The 15,356-nt window shown below is 40.9% G+C and overlaps 1 protein-coding gene and 1 long non-coding RNA gene across 3 annotated transcripts in view; one reads left to right on the top strand and one right to left on the bottom strand.

Moving 5' to 3' along the window:
- Positions 1 to 15,356, top strand: part of LOC126395214 (uncharacterized) — a 903,426-nt gene that overhangs the window by 156,790 nt on the left and 731,280 nt on the right. The gene's annotated exons all lie outside the window — the stretch shown is intronic.
- Positions 1 to 15,356, bottom strand: part of cntfr (ciliary neurotrophic factor receptor) — a 354,906-nt gene that overhangs the window by 290,058 nt on the left and 49,492 nt on the right. For both annotated transcript variants that reach the window (XM_050052470.1, XM_050052469.1), the window contains one exon: positions 3,800 to 3,840. The gene's annotated coding sequence lies outside the window, so the exon portion shown is untranslated. The remainder of the gene's footprint in view (positions 1 to 3,799; positions 3,841 to 15,356) is intronic.

The raw sequence follows: 15,356 nt of genomic DNA, 5'->3' as shown, positions 1-15,356 counted from the left end.
CTTCGGCTTGACATGTTAGAGTTACAATCTCGGAGATCTTGGTTTCGTTGGCTTTGGCGGAACCTGTGGCGATAATTGCAGCGTGTTTGTTGGCAGACTTCAGCGCTTGAAACGAGGCTGGTGAATTGATTTATATCAGTACATTTTATGAGCCCTGCAGCTGGTGAGATGAAAGGGTTACCACAGCATAGATGATAAGTGTGTGCGTGTGTGTGTGCGTGTGTGTGCGTGTGTGTGTGGTGGGGGTGTATGTTTCGGTTTGTGTGAGAGCAGAATATTAATGACTGTTCACCGCCTCTGATTTTCGCCACAGACACCACGTTCAAAACACTGCAGATGCAAGAGCTTTCATCAGTGGGCCATTGGCTCAATCACAATTGTGTTGCCTCATTTGACGATAGATAGTGACGTAAAGAAGCACTGTGTAGGCTTTAGCGGCATCTAGTGGTGAGGACTGCAAACTGCAACCAGCTGAAACGTTTCCCGGTTAGAATTCCTTCAACTTTCTTTGCTGTTATTTGTCTTTTTCTCTCCAAAACACAGACCAGGCGATCAAAACCGGTAAAAAGCAGTTTCTTGGTTTGTGTTTCTCGAATGCTGTTTGACACGATCACTACTTTTTTCTCTAATAACTTAAGATCCAGGGGTCGGCTGCACAAAGCACCTTAAGTTTGCTCCTTAAATATGACTCTTAAGGTTTAGTATTTCCTTAGCTGAGGAAATTACCTAAAGGTGTTGCACAGAATCTCTTAAAAAGTTTCCTTAGTCAAAGAAAGGCGTTACGGCAATTACTGCACTGTAAGAGATTTTCATGGAGAACCATTTGTTTGCTTTAACATGTGCTTGAGATAGCCTTTTACTACCTGTTGTCACAGCTAAGTATCCTCTCACAAAGTAAAAAGAATGGCAGAAGATAAGAGGACACGAAAACCAAATTGGTGCGAGGAAGAAAATGATCATACTTCTAGAGGCATTTAACAAGACGAACAAATTGAAAAGTAAATTTGATCTGAGGGAGGAAATTGCAATTCCTGTTTGGACGGGAACTTAAGCAGGATGTTCAGCAGACAGGTAAGGGCGCTTGAAACCCAGTGAATGACGCAACACACCATTGTTTTGTGTACATGAAATAACTTGCCAGTAACTGATTGGAAAGATGCTGTTGCATAAAACCACAGAGCAATCATTACGTGTATCAGAGCTTGAAGACCTCCAGTCAAATTTACTGTGCAAAATCAATTGCTCGTCATCAGGGTGTCCATCAGGTTCTTCTCAGGGTGCCTAATTTATCACCATATATTTAGCCATGTTGCCGTTAAGATGCGATCAGAGGTACCTCAAGTTTTTTTCCTTAATTTGTTGGCTAAGGTCCTCTTTGCAACGGTTTAACAAACTTTAAGCAATTCTTCAAGTATAAGGTTGAGATAAGGAGAAAAACTTAGGGGAACCCCAAGGAGAAGACTTAAGGATGTTTTGTGCAACTGATTTTATTGAAAGGAAACCGTAACTTGGATTTAAAGGAAAATCTTCACTTAAGGTGCTTTGGGCAGCCGGCACCTGAAGTTCAGGAGCTGAAATATCGGCAGAGGTCTCTTCCTCTACAAAACAAACAGACCTGGTGATTTACAGCAGTAAAAATGCTGAATAAAGCAGTTTTATGTTGAAAGAAAATCAGTGTTTTTCGGACATAGAGGCTTATAACTGTGGCCAGCGCCAAGACATGAAAACATGAATGGCCTTATCCGGAACCATTGTTTGACTTGTCTGTCCTGGGCTACTGTAGATGCATATAAGTGCAACATGGTGGACTCTGTGGATGACGACCTGCTTCCTTTATAGATATAAATGGCTAATTCTAAGGTAATGAAAACACGACAATTCTTATTTTCAGATGATTATACACTAAAGACAACCTACTGATTATATTATCCATATCTGCCCATTCATCCTCCCAAACCCTGCACACTCGACCTTTAACAGACATTTAATGAAATGAAAATCTTTAAAAATATTACTTTTATAAATCAAAACAATCAAAAATATCTAACAATGTTCAAGCATATTGTTGAGTGCTACACAAGGATGAAGAGAACGACGCAGAGGGACTTAAGGTCAACGTGAACATCAGGTGGCTGCACTTTCTTTGATGCCCTCAAAACTCAACACAACCCCACTCAAAGCAAACTAAATTCCTGAAGTCCTCAAGGAGAAAACCTATCATCACCAATCCCATCAACATCCTTACCTGTAACAGACAGAGGGAACTACTCTCCTGAGTCTCAGTCTCCTGAGTCCTCCCTCTTTCCAATTCATTTAACGTGTCTTGTGTATCTGAATCTCACTTCTTTGTTTATTGTGATTATGCAACATGACATATGCCTTGCTGCAAGCCAAACGTCCCGGTGGGGGGGATAAATTCTTGAACTCGAACTCAATTACAGTTCTGGCGAAAACAGAACTGTGCAGTAATTACAGTGCATTACACCTGGTTGTCAGCAGTAGCCTGGAGCTTCTGCAGGCTCGTGTCCTCGGTTCAAATCCTCGGACCGGCATGGGCTGGGGAAAGCAAATGAGTAATGCTCGTCGACGATAGTCAAACTGCCCTTAAGCAAAGAACTTAACCTCCAGTTCCTCTGGTGCAGCTGCTGAGCGAGCAACAATCTGCATTCGCTTATTCTGTATGCAAATATCATCATTCTGTCATTCATGTCTAAAAATAAAATCTATTATATGCAGACTAGTTTTATTGATTTAAATGAGTGGCATTAAACTTTAGCGTCAGGTCTCTGAGTGTGTATACATACTATTAGTGTTCAAAGCATTGCGGCAGGCATGGACTTCCCTGTATGTAACCTTATAGTCCTGAGCTGTCAGCATGAATGCATGGCAGTGGCCTTCATGGAATCTGGATGTCTGTCTACGTGTGTGTCCACCCCGTCTGCGTATTTCCTGTACAAGTATGTGTGTGTGTGTGTGTGTGTGCCTGTGCGACTTGTGTACGTTTCCCTGTCGGACTTGTATATGTGTGCGTCGCTGGCATTTCTGGACAGAGGAACTCTATCCGCCTCTGCAGAGTCCTTTCAACGCCCCGCCACCACGCACACACAAACACACATCACACATCCTACTGCTGACACGTGCATGTCACCACGGCAACCAGATACAGCCAAAGACATGCAACTGACAGAGAAGCGGAGACCACCATACTGGCAGGCCAGAGGTTCTCATCATGGGTGTTTGAGAACAGCTGCTGGGATCACTTGTTGAATCAGAACTTGTGAGTTTTCCAACAATATTCTTGGACTCAAACGCATCAAGCATTTAATTGGGAATCTTAGCGACTGATTCCGTGCTTTAATCTCATATACAGCCGGCCTTGTTCTCACATATGCTAAACAGGTTCGCAGTACTCCTGCGGCTTTTCACACATGTGGCTCCTATTGTTGATCTGATCTCGTACAGCGTGCTCAGGCGCTGAAAGCCGTCATCTTCAAAGTGGCGCGAGGGGAGATCGAGATGTGATGGTGATGGTGATGGTAGAACACACTTACAAGGTGATGCAGATTCACTGCTTACACGGTTGAGCGGGAAAACAAAGAGCAAGAGCAACGTTTATGTCAATTTATACGGGAAATGAAATGAGTTTCACGCACCCCTGGCTTGTGAAACTTACTCAGCACAAATAACAGAAGCAGCGCATGAAGTCTAAATTCGACGAGACAGAAAAGCAGGAAAACAATTGAGCTGCAGCGTGTTTGCGTTGCAGCAAAAACATCTGTTGTAGATTCACAGAACTTACCTTGGACAGGACCAAACGTCGGCACGATCCTCCTCTTCACCCTGTCAAAAAAACAACAACAAAGAGTTAGTCAATACGTCACCAGATCTGAGTTTATAGACATCTGGTTGCAACCCTTAAAGAAAGCTCATCTATGCTGATATTGAGGAGAGCGCCTGCCGTGTCTTCTCCGTCTTTTAAACACATTGGAAAATTCAACTTTACTGGCAACAAGATTTGAATTAGCAGGATAATACACCTTAAAAAACACTACGAAACTCAAACCCCCCTCAAGGGATTGTTAAATTGGATGAATAATGTGAATGGCAACATGCTGCAAAGAGATTTCCTCCTGAATTTCTCCCCATTCCTGCTTTTCCATGTCATCCAACCTCCCAGCGACATTCCCTCAATTATTTCCTTCCTCCTCCTATCTCCATCCCACCTATTTCTTCAGTCAGTAATGGTGTTTATTTAATCAGGGAAGTCCAATTCTGAACGTATGGGCACCCCACAGGCAGTCTATAGCGCAGCCTTATCTACTCTGTGCATTCCCTTCCTCCATCGCTGCCTCTTTTCCATCTGGTTTCCATTCTCCCCACCTGCCCATCAGTCTGCTGCCAGGGACAGGTGAGCCTATTACACGCTCCTCACGCTGCCTTCTACACACTCATACGTACACGCGCACAAAAAAAAAAAAAAAACGCACCAGCTCTGCTTCATGGTAACTTAGCGTGCCACGCACATCAGCCAAAATCTGCTGTGCTGTAAAACGGCTGTTACCGCAGGCACGTCACGCTCCTGATGAAGTGGTCTAGTGTTGAATATAAAAAGCTGCAAAAAAATTGGAGTTTCACTACCAGAGAATGGAAGAGAATACAATGGGATATGTATAACGGGGAAAAAAAGCTGGGGTGTGAAATTGGACTTTGAAGCTTTGAAAGTGAATCAACTTTAATACGATATTGAAATGCTGAGTGTAATCGAGTCAACTTTTATAATGAGTTAATGACTTTAAATTAGGAGATGAAGGAAATATCGATGCACTTCAGTATCGCCATATCATGTTTTTTGATACGGTATCGATTCTCTAAAACACTTTTTTAACATTTCCTAGATTTTCTTTAGCCTGGAAATCCAGACTCAAATCTAGAAAGATTTTGAGTCTGGCCCTCACCGATACACCCTTCCTACCCAAGGGGCAGCACTAACTGAGGCATTTCAAATGCCACCGCACGCAATTGGATAGCACGATGGCCAATCAGAACAAAAAACAAGGTGACGTATTCATTGCACTAAGCCCCATTGGTTTGCCGAAAAGTGGGGCTAACTGATATATTATGCTTTTGCCGTATCCCGTCGGCAAAACAGCAAAAACGTCCTTCCTGGAAGTGAAGGCTTCTAGGGCAGTCTGCTGTTCCTCTCTCAAGGAAAAAGATAAGTGTAGTTGGCTTAGCGTTTCTTCCAAAGCTAAACTGAATGGACACGGTCCTTCGGCAGCTGCCATCTTGGCTGTTTACTTTCCAACCCCTACGGTGCAGCGCTGTCCTCATCATGTTACGTCCGCCCGACAAATAATCTGATTTGTCCAATAGGCGATTCAACGGGCTCTGCTCATCAGGGCCAGATTTCTGTGCAGTGCAATTTGGAATTTGCTAGGGGCGGGGCATCTGTATTTCCAGATTAGATTTTCTTAACTTGTTTACCTAAAAAATCCTGCAAGCAATGTTATTCTATTCAGTGATAAAGGAAAATGTTAATTCCATTGCTCAGATTGCACAAAAAGCAAAGCTATGATGTTGAATGTTACACGAAATATGACAAATAATAAATGTAGATCTCACTGTTCTGAATGCATTAACCCTTTGAAACCTGAGCAAATTGGCTTAAATTATTTTAAATATACGGGAAGAAGGCAATGAACAAAGAAAGGAAAGACCCCAAAAAATAAGTGTGAAATTAATAAAAGAGAAAATAAAAAATGAGAAAATTTGTAATAAAAAAAGTTAAACAAACAAGGAAATTACCTAAAAATAGTGCTTTAAATTAAAAAAAAATCTGTACCATTTTTACATTTAATAATAATAATTTCCCTAGCATTTTTCTGTTTTCCATATTTTTAAAAATAACTTTCTGATTTTTTTTTTTTTTTGCAATTTCTTACCAGGTCACTTATTCTCCTTTTCCCCAAATATTTTTGAAAGAAATCACCCCAATCTGCTCAGGATTCAAAGGTCTAAATACTTAATACTAATAATACTAAAGGCGCCTGAAAGCAGCACAATAAAAGTGATGTCGTTCCAGGTTTCAAAGGGTTAACAAAGTAGCCTGTATTTTTTAAACAATATGACAATTTTCTTAAAATTAAATTAAAAAAAATGAACATATATGGCCTCGCTTAGCCCACAGTGTCGCAATATATTGCAATATATTGAATCGTAACCCCTGATACGTATTCTATCGCCAAATCCTTGCCAATACACAGCTCTACTATAAATGCACCACAGCAGAGCTTTGCTTCTCTGCCCGAGCCTGATTATCCCCCCCAGACTTGAATCAGGTCACGTTCTCGCCAGTTTACCTGTGTTTTTTGGGCCTTTTTTTTCTTTCGTGTAATGAAACTCTTGCATTTCTCATGGGTAAATGGCGGGAGTTGTCTGGACTGAATCAAGGTGTGGGGGGCGGGGATAGAGAGACAGGGAGAGTGATGGAACAAGGGAGCAGTACAGTGGAAAACTAGGGGAGACAGATTGATCATGCAAGAGGGGGTCCGAAAACAAGACGAAGACGAATTCATTGGCAGTATTTTCTTCTTCCTCCCCAAAAGTGGGAGAGATGGTGATCATTGTCTGTGCGCTACATAGCTGTGGACCGCTGCGCACACTCAAGGACAGAGATGCAACACAGGGCGCAGTCGTTCTGCTGAAGCTGTTGTGTTCGAGACGCAGAGCTGACGACAAACGGTTGAGATATCAGAAGGAAGAGAAGAAGGGGAAGTTGTGCAAGGAGACACGTCACCCTGTGCTTGTAATAAATGTTTTAATATATATATTTATATAAATAAAAGTAACTTATTATAGGTAAAATGGTGAGTGATCAGTTGGTGGCCTTGTGGAACTTTGAGACCTTTAGTCAAGGGTATAGCAGATGAAGTGGACGTTCGTCAAAAGTTCGTCAAATCTGAAGAATAAAGTCTTTCTCCTTCTTCCCAGGGAACTTTAAAGAAATTTAGAAATCATTATGAAATCACAGATTTTCTTCCCTGAACATTTACCATTTACATTAATTGCATCCTTCATAGTTAGGTCAATATAGGTTTTCTATCGGGCTCAAAACTGCTGCCGTGGTTTCGGCTTGTACAGAAACTGTTTGGGTTCATGGAGGTTCAGGCCTACATTTTCAGACCCAGCCAAAGCTCTTAACCACAACAACAAGCGTGAGAATACAAGTATATACATTGGGGTTTCACTTCCCTATAGCTCAAAATATTCAGGCTGTAAGGAACCAGCACACGTCAAAACAAACAGCCAGTGGTCATTGCTGTGATTCCTTGGAAAATTCTAACGTTAACCAATGAAAATATAACGACACAGCAGTTAAGTGAGTGGTAGTACAAGGCAGGAGTACAGACACAATTTTAACTTCTTCGTTTTTAATATATAAATTTTGTGATTCTATCTTCATTAAAAATAACGACAGTATTCATCTTCTAATTATTTGTGGTGGTACAAATTCCCTGAATTTATCTGGAAGCAGAAATGGCTCTCTGGCCCTCCAAAGGTTTCAGTCAAGAGCCAACAAGATAACGATTATGTACTCTGGGCTTAAAAGAGATGATTAGCGCACCAGCAGACAACTCATCCCCATGCATTAACTACAGCGAGAGCATTAAAAGCCAGAAAGCGTAGAAATAGTTTCCCTTAATATAGATGAGCAGGAAACACATGTTATGGCCTTTTGGTGTAAATCCTGTTATAATCACAGCAATCAATTTCTTAGTAATCCTGTTTTGGCCGGGATTCACTTGGCGCTCTCGCACCAACTGCAAAAAAGTTTCTGCCTCCTCGCTTCATCCTATGGTGTTTGAGTTCAGTAAAAATACATTTCAGATATCCCGTCTCTTTACATTTACTACCACACATAAATCTGACCTCGGTATCACAGTTAGGGATTTTGCTTGTTTTCTGTGTTGTTGCTGTTTTTATGTAGAGTCAAGGCAGCCCATCTCGGTTTCTCTAGAGGCTGCCTGCCTGCCTGCCTGCCTGCCTGCCTGCCTGCCTGCCTGCCTGCCTGCCTGCTTGGCTGGAGGAGAGAAAATGAAAAAAAAAAAAAAAGCTGAAGGTGGGAGAGATTTGCTGATGCTGCCGTGCAGCAACATTGCAGAACGTGCTATCATGTGAAACATCACCTCTTAGACTCTCCCGCTCTCCCTCTTCTTGTTTGTTCCTCCTCTATCTGCTGCTCTCCTTGTCTCAGTCTCCCTTGCTCTTTCTTTTACTTTGCCTTACACTCACAGTCATGTACACACACACACACACACACACACACACACACACACACACACACACACACACACACACACATTTCTCTCCTTTTCTCCTTCTTCCAGACCTTGACACCAGCTGTACTTTTCCAATTCAGCAGTTCTTCAACTCTCCAGATGACATGACGGGATTTCACACCAGCTAAGAACACAAATAATAACACTAAACAAAAAAACCACACCAAAACAAAACTGAGCAAATCAGCAAAAACAAATCCCACAGGCCTCCGCGCAGCTCCAGATAGGGCGCTTGACAATATTAGCAGGCCATGCTAAAATTATTTATGCGGAGAGTGAAAGAAAAAAGGACCAAAAAGGGTAAGAGTGCTAAATATACAGTCGCTCATTCAGAGGGAGGATTAAATTAGATAAGATGTGGATGCAGACAGTGAGAGAAGACTCTCAGAGATAATTACACTCAGCATGTGTCTTTTTAAAACTAACTAATAATATTCAATATGAGGGCTATAACATGGCAGCGTGGGTGGGTGCTCACTGCAGTGGTAAAGTCTTAAAATCATGGCTGTACATCCTGATTTAAAGGATGCACACGCTCCTAATCCGACCCACGGCCCTTTGCTGCCTGTCAACCCCTCTCTTCCCCCCTTTCCTGTCACTCTCCAGCTGACTCTAATAAAGGCAATAAAAATCCTTAAAAATAATCTTTAAAAAAACAGAACATATTGGCCTGACAGTCAGGATTACAAATTCACTGCATGAGCCAGACGCTCGCAAATTGCAAACTTTCCTTGGTGCCAGGGAAGTTGGTCTATGTCCACATTCCTTTGGAGACTGGGTTGAGGAAAATTACTCAAAATGATTTTTAAATTTTGGCGGAAGTGTTAAGCCAGGTCACGCCACGTTTGGCTCAAATCCCGCATTTCCATCTTTCTGATCTCGGACCAACTTATAAACCAAACAACCTGGGGCGACTTTAATTTGAAATGCAAATGGAAACTGTTAATGTGGTCTTGTGTCAAACGCTGGATTACTTTTACATTTTCCATTTTACACCATGAGCACATGTACCGACTAAATGCTGGTTAGAGGATTTTTTTTTTTAAATGACTATATCCTACTGTTCTTGTTATCGAGCTTGCTCAGTAACACTGACAGACATGGCAGTTGGCCATGTCTACTAGCCATACATAATGCACTTTGCAAACAGATGTCTTCGCAGCGTTGTGATTTCTTTGCGGGGATAACGGATTACAGAAAAAAAAGGGGGGGGTTCACAGCCGCCACCAGCCAAAAGCTGGGATTGCATTTGTTCATTTGTCAGTTTCTGTTAGTCTGTCACTTCAGCACGTAACAAGATTTTAAGAACAAGGTCAAATGATAGTCTTCGCTTTCCTGTAACATGACACATGTTGCACATCGTCTCTCACTAACTTCTTCTATCTCAAGGACTCATATGGTTTAATATATCATGATTAAGGTCTGACACAGGGCTGGGTGATATGGATTATAAATAATATCTTGATATCTTGAGACTATACTGTGATATATGATATCTATCTTTATATTTCTGTATTTTCTCTAAAATATCCTGTTTAATTTAACCCTTTAAAGCCTGCTACCATAACACTGTGTTCTTTCTATAAAACTAATCTGAATTTAGAAATATTCATATTTACACATGACATTTTAAAGGGCCTTAATTTTGAAATTCCACATTAGAATGTCCTTAAATTTTGTCTCTCTGTGGTGGTCGGATATTATTTTGAAGTGGTATTGGTCTGTGGAGACAGGAAGTTTTTCAGTGACGCTCTCAGGTGGTGTACTGTCATCCTGAAGTCAGATCGGTCTTTGCAAATGTGGTCTTTATTATAATAATAAATCTTATGACTAATTCTTCACACATTTGAAATTCAGTTTTCCTCTGAAATGCAGTTTGCACACAGTAGTATTGATTCTATTGTTTTTTTGTTTTAATTATCAGTTTAATCATCAAAATTTATATCAATAAACTATTAATTTCATTTACTATTTAATATGTTTTCATTTTGTTTTATTTGTTAATATATTTTTTATTTATTTATTGTATTTATTTATTTAGTTCATTATTTACTATTGACATATTGATTGACCTATTGAATGAATGTGGATGGTTGCTTTTATTTTGAAGTCAGGTCTTACACACTCTGCCAAGGATAAACATCTACTGCAAAAAAAAAAAAAAAAAGTGGGAGCTAGTTTGACCATTTTATTTGAAATGGAGGCTGGTTTGACTGCAGTGTACTGCACTGGGTGGTGTTTAAGTGATGGGACAGATTCGGGGTACTGCTACCTTTAGCACCAATCATTTTGTGGCATATTATGTAGACGATAGCAGTCTGTTCCATATATCCTCTTTTGAAACTGAACTACCTCCAGATGAAAAGACCCACTTCTAATGTATTGGATATGTACAAAGCTAGGGCTGCCCCGGACTAAGAATTTTCCGAGTCGACCAACAGTCGTCATTAATGGCCATTAGTCGACTAGTCGATAAATACAAAACCGTACTAATGAACCTTCATTAATATAGGCCTATATTTTATCTCCAAGTGCACGTCACACACTGAGCGAGCCGCCTGTTAATGACGCTGTGGGCTAATGGGCATGTAGCTACTTCCATGTTTCAGATGATACGTCATGTTTGTAGTCGACCAATGAAGATGAGTTTACATATCACCTTGGGTTCGTCCTTCACCTTCTCAAAATGATCCCACACTTTGGATTTCCTGCCCGACATGTTATTAACTAGCCTGTGGAATAACCGCAGGTACCAGCCCTGGAAATTAACCTGACTCCTGTCTGACTGCTGAACGTGGACACTGACTCTGTCCTTTCAAATTCCCACATGGTTCAGTCATATAGGTTTGGATTTATTTTGACAAGGCGTAGCTCCTAATAGAGTTCTACGTTTGTCTTTTTTTTTTCCTGCAATGAAATCTAATGACTAATGACTTTTCTGGTCGACTAACGTTTGGTTGACTATTCGGAGGCAGCCCTACAACACATCGTCCACCTCTAGTCTGACGAAAATGTTTCCTCACAGAAATATAGTGTATCTGCAATGTGATTCATTTTTTAAACCTTCACAAATTTACTTCTAAAATCTAGAACAGCCAAGGAATGAGCAAACGTCACCTTGCACAAACAACCTAAAAATAAAGACAGGAAATTAAAAGGTTACCCTAGCAGAGATGCTACTATTTATCAATGGGCAAAAAGGAGTCATTGGAGTCACTAAACTGCACATTGCACAAAATCCAATGACAATCCAGCCAACATTGCCCCAATACTCCCCTTCTGCTCTGTTTCCCTGCCTGTTCTGTGAAAGCCGGTGCTATTATTAGCAAGCAAGGGGATCAGGTTAAGAAGATGAAGGCTAAAAGAGCATGGAGAGAGGGAGAATTTAACTAAGGGCATAGTGACAACAGGCTGATCTGACAGTTTATTTGCAGCGTGCGTTTATACCAACCATGTGAAAGTTCGAGAAAATAAATTACACGCATCACAGCACAGCATGAACTTAATGGGAGCAAGGAAGTCTGGAATTAATAATTCATGATTAATTTTTTTTGTAAAAGTGCAGTTTTGTTTGTATGTCTCACTTCTGTCTTCAACGAGATGAAAGAGAATGTTGTGGCGTGGTAATGATGCTAACATCTAAAGGAGAACAATGAGGACAAAGTGGTGAGATGCTACGCAGGGGCAGGGAAAGGTGAGATGGAAATCAAGTTAATTCGAGGGAAAATGTCAGCAAACAGGAAAAATTAAAAGGGCAAAGCTTCGATAAGGAACTGTTTTGGCTAAAGAGATTCCATAGATGCGGAATATAATTAGCCCTGTTTTCACCCCATTTAGTTAGTTCAGTACACCTTAAAATACCATCTAGATGAGGGCGAAAGCAGCATCTGTATCATCACAACAACAATCTAAAAAAGAAAAGAGACAACAAGGTGGAAAAACGAACACAGCAGAGACGCCAGCAGGAAAAAAAGACATGAGAAATTGCGCAGTTAGGAAGTCAGAGGTTAAGAGAGCAAACTGGAGGCAGAGAGTTCAGACTATAAGCCTCATAATCTGCTTCATAACTGTCATCTGACATCACTGCAGCAGATGCTTTATCTCAGATCCTGTTCTCTCTGCAGCCTATACTAATGTAATGGGTGGGGGTCTCTGTCATACTGTAATGTAATGAAAACAGAGAGGACGAACGGGAGAGGGAAAATAAACAGGGGTGGTTTAGCACAGCCATATTCTGCTACATAAAGAGAAGTGGACAGTGAAGTTAACATAGACAGGAGAAGAGAAGTGTGTGTATGTGCGAGCATGTATTCATATGTGTTTGTCATGCAGCCAGTAAAGCAGCTTGTATACAGCTTAAAAGTGGCACTGCTTAGTTTCTTATGTAAATGCACCATAAAGTGAGTATGTAATGTGTTGTGGTGTGTTTATGGACATGTGTGCTTTGCATACATTTGACGGTTTGCCTTGCTGATAGCGCTACAACCTGTGCAGTGACTGATGTGGCTTTAATTATGTCGTCTCACAGGGAAAGAGCCATTCGAGAGTCAAGAAGTTTGAAGTTACTATTTCCAACATTTTTATAGATGTAGAAATCTTGCACTGGTAATTGGTATAGTTAGGAGGACGGACAAAAATAAAATGATCTAAAAATAAGGTTAAATACAGATTTATATTAATGTGCTGGGTGGAAGATTAAAATCCACAGAGGAAAGGACATTTCTGCAAACCACAGAAACATCACATTTGTACCAGAGTTCAGTCGATTTCTGGTTTTGGTCCGGTGTCCGATCTTTGATTTTATGCAAACCGACTTAACCGCCATTTGTCCTTGTAACACTTCTGGCCAATTAAAAGTATTCTAAAATTGGCAACCTATGCTGACGGCGTTACCCTGATAAATCCAACATGTACTGCATTAGTAAATATGACAATGTAATATTCTGTTTATAAACTGACCAATGGAGCCACTAGTGTCTGACCGGCTGTAAGCCAAGGCCGGTGTCGTCAGCATAAAGGGATCACATTTACGGAATCGGGAGGGGCAGAGCAGTGCATGCGTTGGTTGTTTACATCAACGTTCATGTATTCTGGGGTCATGAGAGGAGACATGGCAAGGAAACCTAAACTGCACCAATATGGTGACATTTTGGATTTAAAGTCGTCAAAAGAGGTGCCCTACATAACAAGCGACGCTGACGCTGTTGTTGTCAGCTGAACTTCTGTCGTGTTTGTTTTTATTTCTGTCACTGGCGTTGGAAGAGCCGCAATGGACGAGGAACGACTGATTCTTTTTTCTTTTTTTTTTCACAACAAAAGCCTAAATAAGGTGGCTGTTGAGTCTAGTGCAACGAAAAAGTTTATCTCGGGTCCTAAATAGACTGACATGTTTTTTGCATTGATCTCAGCCTGTAAACCTTTTTGTGGCTGTCCAGCCCAGCTGCATTGATGTACAAGTATCTCCTCTGCCATCCTTTCTTGGTATAATATGAAACAAGTTCCTAAATTGTAAGTTTCTTATGTATCGTATCAACATTTCCAATGTGACACAGTATAAAAGCTGACTGTTTCATCAGGAGGTGGTAGCAATGGTGGATGGCGTCTGCCAAGCTTTTAAAGACCAACACACAACATAAACTGGTTGTTTTTTAGCAAGTCATTGCTGTGTTTTCAGCAGCTTTTTAGTCAAAGTGTTTTCTGGGGTGTATTTTAGCAACCAATCATTGTTTTTCCACTGCGGATAGTGCCACTGAAAGCAATTGTTTTATTTACTGACATATTGTTGTGTTTCCAGATGAGACTGGACCACCAAAACTGGGCACTGTAAATCAAAACTTGATCTTTTCCTAACCTTAGCCAAGTGAATTTCGTGCCTAAACAAAACCACACATTGACCACAGCCTTGTTGAAACATAAAACTTTGACGTATCCACTACATAATAATGTACAAATGCAGTGTACTTTATGGGACGTCATGGTCCCAATTTTTAGCTGCAAAGAGAGCGTTCTTGACCGTCTCGCAACATTTATTCTGGCACATAGATCGCAGCCACATTGAATCACAAACCACGTCATTTCAAAAAAACATTCAATGACATGCAATACTCTACACTGAGAATTCATCTCCAGTGGCAACATTCATAGCCAACTCAGGAAGTGTGATGTTCATATGAAGCAGCAAAAAAAACTGAGGATGTAGGTGTTAGAAGTCCTGTCTTACAGCCCCTCCCCCTAATCACACTGTATAAATAATTACATGTTATGTACAACCTTGTTTAGTGTGTGTGGGAGTGTGTGAGAGAGACGTGTGAAAGCCTAATTACATGTCGCTCACAGGCTGAGTTGAACTCCCCCCCCAAACACTTCACTTTACATCTGTGTTGTCATGAATTGATGCCAGTGCTCACAGCAGTCACAGACAAGTTAAACACACACACTAACATATCACGCTGACTTTATTTAGCATTTGTTGTGAGTTGAGATGATTTTGTTGAATTAGTTTATGTCTACCTGTGTCCTCATGTGGCGTCCCTCCAGCAAAAGAGAGACCATTGGCACTGACTTAGCTATATACTAGAGGCGGGGTAATTGGACTGAACCAACTCATGAGGATTCAGAGGGGAGTTCAAAATGTATTCCCTGATTTAATCTTCCTATATAATGACGAAAACTCTGTCTGTCTGTCTGTTCCACGTTTTTCTCCTCACTGACTTGGTCAATCCATGTGAAATTTGGCACAGTGGTAGAGGGTCATGGGAGGATGCCAATGAAGCAATATTACATCAATTGACCAAAGGGGGGCGCTATAGCAACCGATTGAATTTGCAAACTTTGAATTGGCATATCTCATGCCCCGTATGTCGTAGAGACATGAAACTTTGCACAGAGATGCCTCTCCTCATGAGGAACACATTTGCCGCAAGAACCCATAACTTCTGGTTATAGATTATCCGCCATTTTGAATTTTTTGAAAAACACTTTAAATCGATCTCTTCCTAGTAAGTTTGAGCGATCTCT

Source organism: Epinephelus moara, chromosome 9, assembly GCF_006386435.1.
Source record: "Epinephelus moara isolate mb chromosome 9, YSFRI_EMoa_1.0, whole genome shotgun sequence".
NCBI classification, from domain to species: Eukaryota; Metazoa; Chordata; class Actinopteri; order Perciformes; family Serranidae; genus Epinephelus; species Epinephelus moara.
This window is presented reverse-complemented; position numbering and strand designations above follow the sequence as displayed.